Source organism: Macrosteles quadrilineatus, unplaced genomic scaffold (assembly GCF_028750875.1).
Source record: "Macrosteles quadrilineatus isolate MER2022 unplaced genomic scaffold, UCM_ALF_1.0 Scaffold_4__1_contigs__length_99947679, whole genome shotgun sequence".
Lineage (NCBI taxonomy): Eukaryota > Metazoa > Arthropoda > Insecta > Hemiptera > Cicadellidae > Macrosteles > Macrosteles quadrilineatus.
The window spans coordinates 53,170,574-53,188,430 of NW_026542597.1; the positions used below are offsets into that span (position 1 = coordinate 53,170,574).

The window sequence follows — 17,857 nt, forward strand, 5'->3', positions numbered from 1 at the left end:
CTGTTAATAACAGCATGTACAAATTCTTTGAACCAATGGGCCATCTTTGATTTGATATTTGTTCATCATTGGCTGTTGTCCAACCTGAAGATGTCTTTATGGTACAAGTGTAATGCCCTCGTGATATTGAATCTCCGTGATGAAAAATTGCTGCTGTAGGTCTGTATGTTTTATTACCTATAGTCACTTCTGTGTGCAAAACCTCCTATTTCCCCATTTTTATTTGTCACGAATAAGTAGACATTTTAATACTAACTATGACGATTGCATTCATAAAATCTCAAAACATATTGTAGGCTACGGCAATATTGTCCTAAAAGCTGTTTACTGACTTTCTAAAGCCATATTTATGTATATAATTGTGTCCAACTAACTAACTTTCAATTGCGTAATATTGTTTTATTTGCTGTGCTATTGTCCACAAAGTTGATCTATGTGGAACTTAATACTACTCCTGCTATCGCTTATTAAGTTTAATAAAATATACATTGATGTGTGTTTAAGACATTGCGTGTTTTAAGGACGAAATGTACGTTTAAATTTATTTTTCCAGGGTCCAAGGAGGGGGGGCTTTAGCCCCTGTAGCCCCCCCCCCCCTTGGAACCGTCACGGGGGGAATATCTCTGCTCTAAGTAATTTTATATAGTAAGTAGTTCAAATCATTCGGTATACCTGAAAAAAATACTTTATACAAGTTTTAAAATAATTATCAGCTGTTCCTATAAATTTCTCTAACATTTAAATTTATTGATATTTAATCGCAGCTGGTCCTTCTTTTTATTTTGATTTGTTTTGATTTTAATCCCATGTTATTTAAATGGGCCAAAATCGTCCTTTGAGGGCTTGCCAAGGGTTTATGGGTCAACGTACCGACTTTAGACCCTCAAAAGGCACATCTACACGCTAAGGGCTTTCACACAACATAAAGAACATTAAAATTGAGCCAGTGGTTTGGGCTGTAGGTCCGTCAACATTTAAGGAGAAGAAGGAGAACACGGAAAATTTGTGAATTTTCAAACTAGTTTTTCTTTGCTCAAACACAACCGTTTTTTAAATTCTTTTTTTTATTTTGTTGAGAATGATTGCCCCTATCCAGTAGATGAACAATTATTTTAATAGCTTTTGTTTCTTCAGAGCTATAGACGAGTAAAAAAGCCACTTTGTCACGTCATGTATATATACACTGCAGCAGCTGTGTACCGCTGGGGGACTTGGCGGGGCGGAACGCTGCCGCGTTCCTTAATATAAAAAATTATACAGTCACTAAAAATCATGAAATAATTAGTTTTTGTAAAAAAATACAACCGACTTCAAACGCTCTAAAAAGAATGAAATAATTTCAATAAAGTAAACTTATGTATTAGGCAAGATCACGTATTTCAAGTCGGCGCGGCTCAAACTGCAAATATGATTGAAATTAAATATTGTGTGTGTATTTTGAAAATCAATAAATTGCAGCTGGATAACATAAATATATATAAAACATACTGAACTGTTTTGTTTATATATTAAAGGCAAATATTTTCTTGTATTTTATGTTTACTTCAGAATAAATGCATTATGAAAATAACACACACAAATGTTCTATATGAATAGGAAAATAATTTAGTTTGATATTATGATAGGGAAAAGAAGCTAGTTTGGTATTAAAACGTTACTTTTCCATGTTAGAAACATTTAAATGCGTTATAATCTTTTTAAAGATGCTCGTTAATACCACTATAATGCCGATCTCTGATTACGGTAATAAAATAACACTTAACGCATAACTATGAAAAAGACATGCAGATTAACAACTTTAGTTATAGATAGTCACCTGCAATATGGACACCCTCTTTAAATTTTGTATCAAAAATCATCATAGAGCCACGCCGACTTAAAATACGTGAGCTTGCCTAATACAAAAGTTTACTTTATTGAAATTATTTCATTCTTTTTAGAGCATTTGAAGTCGGTTGTATTTTTTTACAAAAATAAATTATTTTATAACACAGGATTGTTAATGCAGTAGTTAGGCACAAGAAAATACAGCGAAATAAACTAGCGTGTCTCACGAAAGCTATTAAGGTTGCTGGGATCCTTTTTTAGTCGTCATTTTATAAATTTCTTATTTGTAAAGTAAAATAAAAAATGGTAGACATATTTTTATTCCCCTGAAATCCAATGTACTAGAAAGCTAGATATTTTGAATAACACAATACCTACAAAAACAATTCATGAATTCATTTACAAACCCAAAACATGTGATATGCTATTCTATTGGTATTTTAATTTTCTTATAGAATTTGTTTGTAGAAACTTCTAGATAAAACTCAACCTGAGCAACAATTGTTTTTTTTTTTTTTTTTTATTGATAGAGCTAACGAATAACATTACAGGTAGGGAATTGGTATGACCTTGTCTGGAATACTTTTTATGCGTCGTTTTAAGGATAAGTACATAAGTTTTTAGTGGTATGTTACCATCTACTATATCCGAAATGTTAGTAGTTGTGGATAAATTTTAAATTCTATAACGTAGGCACTAAGAAAATGTTACACAATTTTTCAAGAACCGTAAACATGTAATCCAAAGACAATTTAGCCAATTATTTAAGCAATTTAGAAAGTAAAAGAATAAAATGGATTAAATCGTCATTTTACGCAAATTTGACAAAACATTTCAGTATTTTCAGTGAGTAAAAAAGTGCGATTATAAGAGTACATAACCCATATCCCACAGTGCGATTGGGCTAGTTCAAGAACAGAACATAGCGCATAGAACTTAATTTAACCCGTTTTGTCCATATTCCATTACAATCAAGGATCATTACGAATCATGCGGAACAAAATAATTGTTAGCTTGTTTTGGGACCATTATGTAAAATCTAATAGTTTTTTAAATAAATTACCTTAATCGAATCTCACATTGAAACTACAACAAGAGCTACTCTTCTTTACAGGGAAAAGTCTAAAAAAAGTAATATTAATTGTTGTGCAATTGTGACAATTCCACTGCCTAGCCTTCACAAGTGTTGCTCCGTCTATGTAATACAAGTGACAGTGACAGTCCAGGCTATATTTACAGTTTAACCACGTGTCTGTAGACTTTGGACCGTTTCCCCGCTCACTTGTGATACGAATCGCCGCTAAATCCGGTTCCTTTCTTGCACCGTTCGACAAAGAGGTTGCTTCAATAGAGGGCCTTGGAGGAGGATCCACAGCCCACTTTGTTCAGACGATGCAATTCCTCTATGTTAGTAGATTGCCCATACACCTGTCAGTTAATGTTGATAAGTTTGTTAGGTGATCAGATTTGTCATTGAGGTCAATGACTGTACTGCCAATATCAGATAAATCGGTTGATAAATATTTGTTATGTAGACCACCTTACTTCTACTTCCTTACTTTTCTGTGATATTAATCAACCTGAATGAACTCATCGAGTGTGAGTTAACCTAGATTTTAGAAGGGTACATAGATTGATTTTAATAAAGAGATAGTAATAAATTGTACATCCATCTTATGACAATAATTATTATTCCCTACACTATTTATTTCAAACTGACTGGTACATTTGTGTTTACAAAGAAACGTACTCCGTACTCATGAAAAGTATCATGTATTCTTGCTTCATCGTTCTTTCGAGATTCAATTACTCTTAGTTTTCTATACTTTGCGCACACTTTTAATATTTTCCATATTAGTGGAGTAGAAATAAGCGAAAAATTCCATTAACTTAAAAAAGTTTGCACAAGCGGGGATTTTGGTACGGATGTTTGAAATACCAAACCCAACGGTTTTTGAGTTATTTGTGAATAAGTATATTTAGTTTTTCTACTTATTTTTTCTAGTTTAGAAAAAGATGATAAATACAAAAAATGTGTATTTTTAGATGGACTAAATTTTGTACGTTTACTTTTTTCCTGTATCTCTAATAATAAAGTAACTATAGCCAAAAATAAATAAATATGCCGCCATTTTACAATATGGCGGCCATAGCACAGCTTCAATTTTAGGGGACTTTAAGTATGTTTAAAAGGAAGGTACACCCAACATTTACACCAAATTCCTTGGTTGTGCTAATTTTATTGGGGTCAAACATATTTTTATTTTACCTGGCTATATCTGTAAATACAACATATCAAAAAAGTATTTACTACTTAGTCTTATTGGTCGTATACAAGATTTGATTCAAATTTCCTAAAACAATCATCGAAACACACACTTACAGTACAAAAATACTAATGTGAAAACTTTTAAACAGTATTAGAAGACTAATTTATATCGAAAGTTTGGTTCAATTGCATTTTAAGGGGGAAAATGGTTGAATTCAATTATCATTTAACCGATCTTTTAAAATTATGTCTACTATGTAAATGTTATTTATGTTTGCAAGTTTCTGAATGGAGGTGTAGGTCATTGGTGTGATAAATGGAGTTTCTTGATTAACAGTCCCTCGCCTCGAATGATGATATTAATGGACGGAAACACAAGCTTGGACGGCGCTTGGCATTCGCAGTTCTATCTGGTCCTACGCCAAACAAAAACTAACTCAAACAAATCAATTTCATCTCTTACTTTTGTTTACTGCCATTGAAATTCATTATTTGAAGATGAAAATATAAATTGTGATGTGTAAATGAAGTGGTAGAAAATTCTTCTTTATCGAGGTGAACTAAGGACTTAATAGTCAACCTCAAATGACTACACAGATTAACTATATTGAGAAAGTTGACTCGAATTCAATTAATTGGTTTTTAGCGTACGAAAATACAAATACCCATGACAGTTCACCCAGAAGATATGGGGTTATAGAGCCTCTAGATATATCTAAATGTAGCCCGCGATGTCTAGTTGTATCGAAAGTGACTGTACCAGTTTGCACTAATGTCAAGGCTGAATCGTCCGTCAAGTCTAACGTAGTATTACCTCATTCCTTCCCGACTCGTAAAATTACTGCATGAATACCTGATTCAGTGTTCTCCGATTACTATGGAATTCAGCTTGGTTAGATGCAAAAACTGTCTCCTATAACTATAAAATTAACCTTCCTTGGGGTAAAGTTGTTTCAGATTACTCTTAATTCTCAAAAAGATAAATAAATGTTTTTGCATGGTTATCCTTAATTAGATTAATGTATTGTATCCCATTAATTTTTATTTCAGTCGAATTTACCTTACAATAGACGTTGATTCTTGTTACTGTAAGAACTCTCAGACGAGGGACGAATTGTATTTCATTTTTACATATTGCTGATTACAGACAAAGTTGTCTCACTGATTAAATTATCCAATTGCCACATAAGTGACACAGAGAAAAAATGGTTCTTGGACATTATAATTCCACAAAAATAAACTTAATCCAACTAAAAAAATATATTTTAAATTTGACTTAACCTGAAAAGTCATGTGCATGTGTAGGCCTACTGGGCCATCAATTAATGGCTGAAGTAAACTAACCTAATTTAAAATGCAAAAGAAGATGTATATTTTAAAATTTGCATCAACATGTCAAAAACTTTGCAGGATTGGTTTCGGAATCTATACGTTTCAAACTGCCAAACACTTTTTGGGCATTCATTTTTTATTTGATGCACAATTTGAGAAGCTATGTCATTTTTAAATATGGTCCATTTAGAATGCAAACGAAAATGAAGTGTTTGCATTTAGCTTGTACAAGGACCAGTCAGCCGAGGTGTGGAGAGATGAACTACTTGTGAGGGTTCTGTTTATTACTTGTAACATTACCATCAGGTGACGACACAACCGCAACATACGATACTCTACAGGACTATACAATATGTCAGATGTCCCCGAAAAACTTGCAAAAGTATACTCGAGTGTGTACCAATATACAACGTTTTTATTTTTAAGCACACTAACGAAAAGGAATACAAGATAATTGATTTTGGAACTAATGCTTTGGAATGACGAGTCGATAAGATCGAACATAAACTAAAACTATCTGTTACCTATCCTTTGTCATCGTCAATCCATTTTGAATAACTAGAGAAAAAGGTTTCAAGCGAGATTGTTCCACTTTCAAATTAAATAAGATAGTCGAAATCGTCAAAGACATATTGTCACAAAATATCCACACAGCAGCAAACCTCCAGACTTGGCGAATTTCCATTTGAATGATACAATTTTCGTTAAAAATATCAAATTCGTTCCCTATTTAAATTACATTAAATTTAATTAATACTTAGATTTGCTGCTTCAATATACTAAATTATTTGTTGTTAACAGAATTTTGTCAAACTTTGACGGTTTTTAATCAAGTCTTAATGCTAACGGACACACACAACATGTATGACATTTAACAGGTGGTGTTTATTGGCCTCTGGCAACATCAAAAAGAAAAACGGTTCCTGATCTAGGTTTTACCCTCAGACCTACGGTAATACCTTATTCCCTATAGCTAACAAGCTAACATAATCGACAAAACTCATAATTTCATGGCCCTCGTAATGAAAACAAAATACAAGTACAAAATACAATAAAAGATAATGAATGAGCAATGAGGAAAACTTTTTTGATGAAACGGTAAACTATTTTGTACTTGAGCCGTATTCCATCCAACAAGTACATCACAAAAGCAGTGTATTCACACAAAACTATATCCCTATCATTCATAGTTCAAAATTGCTCATTGATACCAACACATCGCACGAACCTTTAATTCACGATTACTGTGTACAATAAATTTACAGGTGTAATGTTGTCTAGCCAACATACTTTACAGATCTAATGAACCGACGCGTTTTATGTGAAGCCTCTTGGACAGGCAGTAGGCTCGAGCTCCACGCTGGATTCTTCACGGTCTATAAAGCCCTGACGCAAGAGGCCTTGGGCTTCGGTTCTCGAAGAACCATAAAAACCGTCATTTGTGTACACTTAAACAATAAAATGATAAATTTACATGCACTGAGAAAGCCATTTGTTGCTGAGTGCTCAAAGTACTTACTTTGAGCACTAAAATGGTTAAGTGAGTCAGTGAGTGGTGACAGTGCTCGCCTCACAATCAAGTCGCTGGTTGGATCCCGTGATCGCGTAAAAGAGTTCAGAACATTTTAAACTACGGTACTTAAAACTGGGCCCATCTGTCCGTCATGGTCCTTACAATGTTTTAAATATATGCATAACCCTTGGTTACTGAGGAGGCAAGAGGTTTCAGATCCTAATAAGAACAATCTTCAAGGCATGTTTAGAGTCAATTGATTGTGTACTCCTATTGAAAATCAATAGAGGAGTTTATGGCAATCTTCATATATCAAAGACGGGGTTAAATTAAATTATTTGTTTCATTTCAGCGAATTTCCCATATAGGGAATAAGCTATTACCGTAGTACTCATGGTAAGACCTGGACGCGGGACCGATTTTTTTTTCGTTTTGAGGTCCCTAGAGGCCAAAAACACCATCCGTAAAAATTCATATATTATATATATATATATATTAATTCACGATTACTGTGTACAATAAATTCACAGGTGTAATGTTGTCTAGCCATCAGTGACAACATATATGTGTGTGTGTATGTATCCGTTAGCGCGATAACTCGAGCAAAAATGGTCCGATTTTCATGAAATTTGGTACAAACGTGTAAACCTACATTTATTCGAACGAATTCGCGATCCAGCATAATCGGACCATGGGAACAGGGGTTTATGGGGGGGGGTTTATGGGGTAAAAATTGGTTTTTCCCATTTTTGACCCTAAAAACAAAAAATTTGCATTTCTTTCTAAACAGTTTTGTAGAGCTTAAAAAAATAAATAATTTAGTATATTGAAGCGCTGTTGTATGCCTAACTGTCACGGAGAAAATTCAAAAATAGTGTAATTTAAACATCCCATGTTATTCTTATGGAGAAAATGAAAATTGTTGTGTAGGGTCAACCGGGGCTAATATGAACAAAAAAAGTAAACTTTTGACATTAACTCAAAAATGGTAAATGACAGAAGAAAAGAAAAAATAGTAGTGTATACAGCTCTTTTAGCTGAATCTATTTATTTACTAACAAAAACCACAAATGTAACCATTATTTAAAAAAAAATTAAAAACCACTGTTCACATTAGCCCCGCTAAAAGGGGCTAATGTGAACAGCCCATGGGGCTAATGTGAACACTCTTAATAACTCTGTTATTTACAACACTAGGCATATGTGGGGGCTGTTGTGAACAAGCCTAGGGTCTAGTCTACCAGTTGCAATAAGTCTCAATATTTTATCTTAAATAGTTTTTGAGATATGAAGGTATCTTTGGAGAGCCGCGGGTCGCCCTACGGTAACCCTTTTTTTTAAAACCATTTATAAATATTATACAAAGCTAATAATAAGATATAAACAAGAAAAAAATTATTATTTAGGCCCAGTTCCTTTTGGTTTGTTGTTTTTTGCATCATTTTTAATCTGCTCGGTGGTAATTTTAATCCATTCTTCACTCGTGATTACCTTTGCTCGAGTATCAACTTTTCGACGTTGTTTCTTTGGTGCTTCAGTTCTGTTTATTTTCTGTAGCAATAAGCTCTCAAAGGATCCTGGGTTTACTGTAGCAGCAATAGGTGTTGAAGGACTACCAGTAGAACGTTCAGGTTCATTTCTAGGACTGTTTGTGATAGGCCTATCTTGAGGAGGTCCTATAGGTAAGTATGCAGTCGTGCTGTGGCAGATGTACATGGCATGTTCACAACTAGTCCCACAGAAATCTCATTATTTTCGGGCTCTGTTGCTTCAGAAAGTAGGCCTCTAATGCTTAAATCTTCTAACTCTTCATTAGAAAAGAAGTCTAGGCCTAGGCCAATAGGTTCCTGGCCAATAGGCTCTAGGTCTTAATAGGTTCATAATAGCCCCATGTCACTGTTCACAATAGCCCCCATTCACTGTTCACATTAGCCCCCCAACTTTGAAAGCTTATAACTTTGGCTGTTATTAATATATTTTAACTTTGGGAAAAGAAAAATAATCCCCAATGCTTATTTAACAAAATTCAGGCTTAAGATTATTCCTACAACCAATGTAAAAATTGTTATAACAAAAGTTTTCACTTTGCGCGGAAAAGTTTTTTGGGCGAAAAAAAAGTGTTTTAACAAAGTATTTTTTTAAAGTACCTAAAAGTCAAATTTGAAGTTTTCTCATTATGGACACAAAAAATACAATAAATTTCCTTTCTAATTATATTTTTTTCATGATTAAAAATCCCAGATAAATGACTTTTTAAGTCATTGTTCATATTAGCCCCAATATTTTGGTGTGTTCATATTAGCCCCGGTTGACCCTACTTTACTTGTTTATGGATATATATACAGGGTGTTCATTTGAAAACTTTCCATATCTGTTGTGTGCAAAGGTGAGACTTTTTACACTTGTTTATTCTCATTTCCCCCTAATTTGGACATGCCAAATCCAATAAAATTATTTTCAATTTCGAAAAATGCCCCAAAAGGGCCCAATTCGGGGGGTAGGGGTGTTTTTTGAGAAATTTTCAAATGTAAACATGGGTTGTGTGATACATCAATTTAAAGGTCTAATCATCCCGACTATTTTGGTGCAATAAAAATGTAATTATTTTTATACGTATTTACAGGGTGGGTCAAAACGTTTTAAAAAAGGACTTTGAGGTTATGTACCGTATTAACCGAACTACTGAACGTAACAGCGCCAAATTTATTTCCAAGCTTATTCTTGATCTACTCTTTAAGATAACTTGTAATAAGGGCATTTTCCATGTTATTTTCTAATTTTTAAAAAATCTAAAATTTGAAGAATAAAAGAAAGGTGAAAACTCAAAATTCTTAAATAGCAAGGTATAACAAATTTCATACCACGTGAAAGGTCCTTTTTTAACAAACATTTTACGTATTTAAGTTTTCTTTCTATCTCTTACCGTTTAAAAATTGCAGTAGAAAAACTGAATTTTCCATAGTAATATTGTAACTAGTTTTCTAATAAAACAGCCAAAATTCGTCTCTAGACACATTTAATGGTGCATTAACTGAAGGAAACAATTCATAATTATTGATACCCTGATTTACAAACAAGTCATTATGTTTTAATTTGTGAAAAACAAGTCTTATAGCTGATGAGGACAACCTACATGTGGGCCGCTTTCTGTAGTACCTTTGACTAGTCAATGGTAGTACTAATTTCAAAAAGTAGTATTTTCTGTAGTATCTAATCGAATATGGTGTACACTTAAAAAATAGACTTTATTTTTACTTATTGGGCAGAACAAAAGTGTTTCAGGATAACTGCAAAGTGTTTAACAACAAATATCCAGGTAAGACCTTAAGTCATAAAGCTGTAAATGATTTAGTTAAGAAATTTCTGAAACTGGCTCAGTTACCAATGAGAAAAGAACAGGATGAAGGGTCAAAGATGTACTGACACAAGTAAAAGTAGTTGATCAATTTGTAGTTAATCATAAATCATCGTTGAGCAAAGTGCAATGTGTTTTGTTAGGAAACTAGTTATAATTTTACCATAGAAAATTCAGTTTTTCTGCTGCAATTTTTAAACTGTAAGAGATAGAAAGAAAACTTAAATACGTAAAATGTTTGTTAAAAAAGGACCTTTCACGTGGTATGAAATTTGTTATACCTTGCTATTTAAGAATTTTGAGTTTTCACCTTTCTTTTATTCTTCAAATTTTAGATTTTTTAAAAATTAGAAAATAACATGGAAAATGCCCTTATTACAAGTTATCTTAAAGAGTAGATCAAGAATAAGCTTGGAAATAAATTTGGCGCTGTTACGTTCAGTAGTTCGGTTAATACGGTACATAACCTTAAAGTCCTTTTTTAAAACGTTTTGACCCACCCTGTAAATACGGTTAAAGATAATTACATTTTTATTGCACCAAAATAGTCGGGATGATTAGACCTTTAAATTGATGTATCACACAACCCATGTTTACATTTGAAAATTTCTCAAAAAACACCCCTACCCCCCCGAGTTGGGCCCTTTTGGGGCATTTTTCGAAATTGAAAATAATTTTATTGGATTTGGCATGTCCAAATTAGGGGGAAATGAGAACAAACAAGTGTAAAAAGCCTCACCTTTGCACACAACAGATATGGAAAGTTTTCAAATGAACACCCTGTATATTGATAACATTATGCAAATTTATTTATTTCATCATATACTATTGACGTATGGTCAAAAAACACTTTTTACCTTCCCCGTAGCAGCAAACCTAAGCACTCGTTAAATCTAATGTTATTTAAATAGGGAATAAATAACCTATGTCTTATTTATGGAAATATTTTAGTAGAAATATAATCAGACAAGTTGAAATTAGCTTAGTCTGCAGGTTTGTTGCGGCGGGGGTATTATACTGTACATGTGTTTTTGTTAATATTCAATATTTTATTAGTATGACAACTCTTAGTATGTTCCGTAGATATAGTCTGGGCGTCGACTCATTGTAATTAACGATGACCTGGAAATTTGGGTGGACAAAGGTTTTTTGACTGATTCTGACTCAGTTTTTTGCGCTGATTACTAGTCTGATTAATTACTGATTAATAGTCTCTACTAAAACCGAAACTATGGCCTCCAACTCAGCAACTATCAACAGTGGCAATTATCACATGGCGGTATCTAAACCTTTCCATGTCCTGTTTTCTTAAGAAGTATTTTTTTATGTCTATCTTTTATTAACAATAAATCAAATGCTAATCTTTTTAGCGCGATGATACATTACAACGAATTGAAATTTTATAAGTAACTGTGTAGCACATTAGTTTAATTGTCTTGGAGCAGTTTTTGAATGTAGTGGTTACTCTAATACCCTGTGACATGTCGATCAAACTCCAACGACAACACAACACCTGTGAAGCTTTATTACACACGATAACACAGATTTACCAACTCGATAAGTAAATTAATGTAGTTTGATTCTAGGAACTCTTCACTAAAGCGGCTGCAGTGAGTCAAACATATTATTAGAACACAGAACTTATCTAAACATAGAAACGCACTCACACAACTCAACTACAGCCATTCACAATAATATTGAGACAGAGAAATGCATTTGTCTCAGGGAAATAACGAATTGTTGAAGTTAAAACCTCGGTTTGTTCAAGGTATAAGACAATTTTTTTAGACATAAAAACTAAAAAAAATATAGAAACAGTTCATATTTTGCTTGAATAACAAAAGATGCGTAGTAATAATTAACAAAGATGCGAAATAGCTTACAAAACACTTTTTAAAGCTGGGAAACGTCCGTTCCCCTACAAGACCTACTCTGAAAAAATATGTACATTAATATATAGGCAAAATGTGTAATGAATTAATTATGAGTTCAAATAAAATCTCTACATTGCTTGCACTTAAATTGAATTTACCATCTGCCTATATCTTCAAACTGAGGTACTGTATAGGAAGTTATTAATTAACTGTCCTTTTCCTTTACGACAACAAGCATTTCCCCAACATAGCACACGATTATATCTACTAAACTGCAAATAATTATTCATCTGGGGCCATTAGGAACAATTAAGTTAATGTGTTTAGGTTATAAAGTAAAATCGCCAAATTTTAACCATAAATTCAAACACTTTATCTATACATTGTGTAGTAAACAACATTTAAATACTACAGTAATTACCTAACAAACCGTGTGAAATTCTTCCCCCACGACGCGCAACTATTCCATTGAACACAAAACAACAATATCACCAACGCAACAATGGGTGTGTGTGCCGGCCCGCCCGCCGCGACACTGACTGTACCGCCGTGCATTACAGTACAGCCACCTCGGCCAACAATAGACCTCGTCCTTGCCCGCACGTGAGTATATTATCACAACCGGTCCTGCAGTCCTGTTCCTGTAGCTGTGCCAGGATGAATTGGCGGGATCGGATGACCGGATGTCGAAAGTACCTTGGACAAAAGGGTAATTGATACATGCGAAATAGCGTTGTCAGTGGTTGTATAAACAGAAGTTAAATCAAAGCTTGCAATGGTTGAACTAATTAGGCCTACACATCGTAATCGAATTCCATTGATGTTAATTTTCCCTGATCTTCCCTACAGAGAAACAGTGAGTACTACGTATACTACACAACTATGTGGTTACAATAAGAAAGGCAAAAATAATTCCTCGACAGGCACAAGTTTTGGTTGTACAGTATCTATTTGTTCCTTATACGTGCGTTATTTGAAAATAATCTGGAAATGGGAAATCAAAATACAATATACATATACTGTAAGAGGCGGCCTAAAAAATTGGATGTGTAAAACATAATAACTGTTTGGGTTAAAATCGCTAATAAAGGGAGATAGTGAGTACCGTACAAAGTTTTTAGTGTAAGTAGTCTTAGTAAACGGTCCCCCGATGTTGCTTTCAGCTTCTCATTTTTTTTTCAACTTATTACTTGGCAGTACTGTAATCTAATGGACAATACTTTGGGATGCAGTGAACTACCACCGTTTTTATTTCACACTAGCTAGATTTTACCTTTATATTATGATGAACATGTATGAATAAACTTACGATCAGCCATGGTTAGAAGAAATCGTACCTGCAAAAAACATTAACATTAACATGTGGTTATTAAAACTATTGCAGGTGTATTTGCATCTGAAGTTTAATATAAGACTAAGACTAACGAATATGGATTCAAACAGTAACGTATATCATCAGTAAAACACTAATTTTGAGTTAAACATTTATTTATTTAATATGAAATATTTTAATAATTAACTTTAAGCTTGGTGCAACTATTTGGCCCTTTACTATACCCTTTTACATTAAATATGCCATTTATTATTCCCTTATCCTATAAATATGTACACATTTTGGTATTATCCTGTGTACAGCAAAACAATATCGCACTTCAGAAACTCAATTAAGAAATTACAAATCCAATACATGTTTATGACAATTTATATACTTACAAAACAAAACGTTTCCCCCTAGATATTTCTTTTCATTATTGATCCACGATAAGAGTTTTAACCAATATAGCCATGTCAAGATAGTTGAAAAATAATTATTAAAAGAGGATGGAAAACTGCTTTAAAAAAACACTAAAATACAATAATGTCAACAGCCTTAAGCAGACCTAAGACACGAAATGTCAACACGTAACAAAAGACCTTGTACAGTAAAGAATTTGAATTTTGAAATCGTATTCTTCAGAGAAGATGTCCAGGCTGAGGGGTGCATGGTGGGAAGGGGTAGTGTAGTACTGAAGACAGCTGTTCTAAACTGAAGCAGATGCTCAAAACTATAATTATTTAATAATTTCCCTCAACTACCCCTGAATAAGAGGCATTCCATTGATGGAGTTATAACGAAATAATATTATAAAATACACACGAAAAAATTGTTAATACAAAAAAGTGCTTAGTATTTTAAAATAAACGGTATCAGCATTCCGACATATTACTTTCTCCCATAAGCTCGTCAACAACTTTATCATGGATAAGCGGTAAGAGTAAATTGCAAAAGTTGCAATAACTTTTTAACCGTAATTGTTACAGCAATGGGATGTTGTACCATTTTTTTTATTATTATAAGGACCATAACATATTAATTTTGATCAAAACCAGCTTTTTTCTAAAAAATCTGTTTTTTTTTAATGGGTTTTTATGGTAAAATAACATAAGTTACAATAACTTTTGAACCATAAATTTTACCGAAATGGAATTGGTACCATTTTGTTCAAAATTCAAAGAAATAATATAAAATGCTCGATTTCTAAGAAAATCGTTTGGGCCATTTTCGAGAAAATCCGATTTTTCTGTTATTTTATAGGGTTTTTTGGAAAATCCCCATTAAAAAAGAAAAATTTCAAAAAAGAAAAAAATTTCATAAGTTTAAGGACCATAACATACTAAGTTAAATCGAAACCGGTTTTTTACCCTATTTTTGGTTATTTTATGGGTTTTTTATAGGAAAATAACATTATTTACAATAACTTTTGAACCGTAATTTTTACAGAAATGAGAGTCATGCCATTTTGTTCAGAATTTTAAGGGCTACCATATTCTAAATTTTTATCTAAATCGTTCGCTCTGTCCTCGTGGCCAATACCATAGCCACCTCTAATACTAGAGAAGGCTATGCCAATACATTTGTAAGATACAGTTGTTTAACGGCACAGTCTACTAGGGGGTTCTCGGTTCCAGGAAATTATTTAAATAAATTACTACGCGTGTGTAACTGCATGCTAGTTATGTGTAATTTTCACCTAATAACAGCCCTCAGTTAAATTGGGAACGTTCCTACAGCCTTGAATTAGAAACATGCGAGTGTGGAATCATAGATTGGAGTAGACACTTCTTTAATAGTCTACTCATTTAATCTATGGTGGAATGCATATCAATGCTGTGATGGCGATAAAAATATGCATTGTAAAAATATTTAGGACGATTCTTTAATTACTACTTATCAAAATCCCAGTGCATGTCTTATGAAGAAAGGATTTTGTTTACTTAAGCAGACGAATAATTTGTACTTATTTATCACAGCTGTTCGTAGTAAACACATGATACACACAAGAGTGTTCGTTTTCAGAGTGAGTTCCTTTTCAGTTTTGATAACTGGAGTGGAGTGATTGATTACATTATCTTGGAGTTGACTCTTTGACACTGGAAATTATAACTGTTATTCGTTTAAAAATAACCCCTGTAATACTTATATTAAACGATATATTTAATCGTTATTTTATGCTTTGGAAATTGCGTACCATGAGGTTACATCCAGGTGCCCAAAGTGTATTTTGTTATGCCTAGAATGAATGTAACAAGTAAGATAATTCCCATTTATTTTCTCTGACTTGAATATTAAAATGTAAAATACAAGGTGTTTCGTAACTCTCTGTCAATATTTACGGAACAGTGTATTGATACTGTATAAAGATTTACTGGAATTTGGAATTAAATTTGTCAATTATTATTTACACTACGAAGCTAACATAAGAGCTACGTAAAATGTTTCTACGCGATTCTTCGTTAACAACAATGCAACAATATAAACAGCTGACTTATGAACTGAGAACATATAAAACATCTGTTTACATCACTTTACAGAACCTTGTTTGACGAACATTTTGTTTGATATTTAAATTACCTTAACATTTTGACAACTCCCCCCCCCCCCTAGAGGCTCTCGTCACGAGCTACAGTCACGTTAACGTGATGCTAGAGTCACACAACATTCCCAGCTGATGAGAGCGTCACGTCGCGTCACAGACCTACTTGAGATTTTATCAGACACACGTTTTGGATTAAAAACGGGAATTTACCAAGCTCATTCAGTGATGAATCGTCCCTAATTGGTACCCAAACTGTACAGCGCGGCTAGCCGCTATTGCGATAAGGTTTTTAGCCTGAGATTCACATTTAGTTTGTAGGTATTTGTGAAGAATCGAACTATAGGACAGTTTTGTAGTAGACCAACATTATTTGAATAATCTTCATTTAATCGATTGACTAACGGTAGGCTTTAGCATAGACTAACCAACACAAGTAGACTTCTCATCCCATTGTAAATTTTGAAGCACGTTTTTCGTGTCTAGTTCATGTACGTGACACAAAGGCGCTAGTGTTGACGAAACTTTGTTCTATTATTTTAGGGTTAATTTCTTGATTTGTGCTTTACTGTTTGGTTACATAACTAGGGGACAAGTTATTGTTTATGATTAGATCGTATTATTTGGTTAAACGAGGTTTTAAATGGCTGTAATAACGGGAAACAAATTGTAAACAAAACACGACCTCTACATAAACCGTACAGAACTAACAATAAAATTGTCTTCAGCTGTTCCATAAGGATGAGAAATCTAGCTTTAGTTAGGCTTATAATAGGATTTAGTTAATTTGATTGGGGGGAAGGGGGGCAAAAACGTCTTTGAGAGTCTTACTGAGGAAGACTTTATGTTCAGTATTGTCATCACATCACCAATCAGTGTTTTCATTATTTTATGGTCATTTTGTAACTTTATCGGTTTAAGCAAACAATTTCATATTTATTTATGTCAGCTTACACAGAAGAAATGCAAATATAAAACGCCTTCGAGAGAAAATGAACACTAGAATCCTCCAACCAGCGCGTAAGATTTCATTACCAATCAGGGTAATCATCAATTCTAATGATAGTACTGCAGTAAATACAAATACCACAAAGTTGTATGTGGTAGGACGGTATTGCTGGACATGCTGGACCACAGCCAATGCATTACGAGCGGTGACGACAGCCTGTGTATCATCAATGGCAATGGCGGGCGATATACAGGGTTTGGATTGTTTCCCATTGAAATACTGTAAAAAATTCACATATGTAAATTGTATAGTGACATTCTTGGAAATCCTATTTAAACAGAATAAAGAGTGATTACTGCTTTTATCGATATCCACGGAGTATTTACCGATAGGTAAGTTAGCTCTAAACTTACTAATGTTAACGATTACGCTATCAAACTAAAATCACCACATGATTGCAATCCAAAATTAAGTCACTTCTGTTTGATTCACTTGCTGCAGAAATCAACATGCCATTAGGCCTACGTCACGTTTATCAACAAATCGCTGTTGATTTAATACCCATAAAATTCCGACAACTGTACAAGTCGCGTATGCTTACTTGAGTGCCAGCTGTTTGTAAACGTGCCTTCAACAAAGAACGGCGCGGGTCCGTACACGGAATCAGCGCAAGCACCGTGCTCATGTGTAGGAGGAAATTGCTTACTTGTGCCATTTTACTTATTTAATCACTGTGTGGTCTCCTAAGAAAGATCATGATTCATCACAGAGCAGAAAACTTAACAGACTCAAATCCAAACAGATCACATTTTCTAGTCTAAAAGGATAAACCTTACTATCACTCCTTTCGAAAAGGGAAAAATACTAAATTTGTGGATGAAAGC

At 33.6% G+C, this 17,857-nt stretch overlaps 1 protein-coding gene across 21 annotated transcripts in view; it reads right to left on the bottom strand.

The window, feature by feature from the left end:
• Nucleotides 1–17,857, bottom strand: part of LOC128991727 (coiled-coil domain-containing protein AGAP005037) — a 384,196-nt gene that overhangs the window by 345,607 nt on the left and 20,732 nt on the right. The window contains exon 1 of one of the 21 annotated variants that reach the window (XM_054414853.1): nt 12,592–12,690. The exons of the other annotated variants lie outside the window; for them this stretch is intronic. The gene's annotated coding sequence lies outside the window, so the exon portion shown is untranslated. Of the gene's footprint in view, nt 1–12,591; nt 12,691–17,857 lie in introns of those variants that run through there. 21 annotated transcript variants of the gene reach the window in all.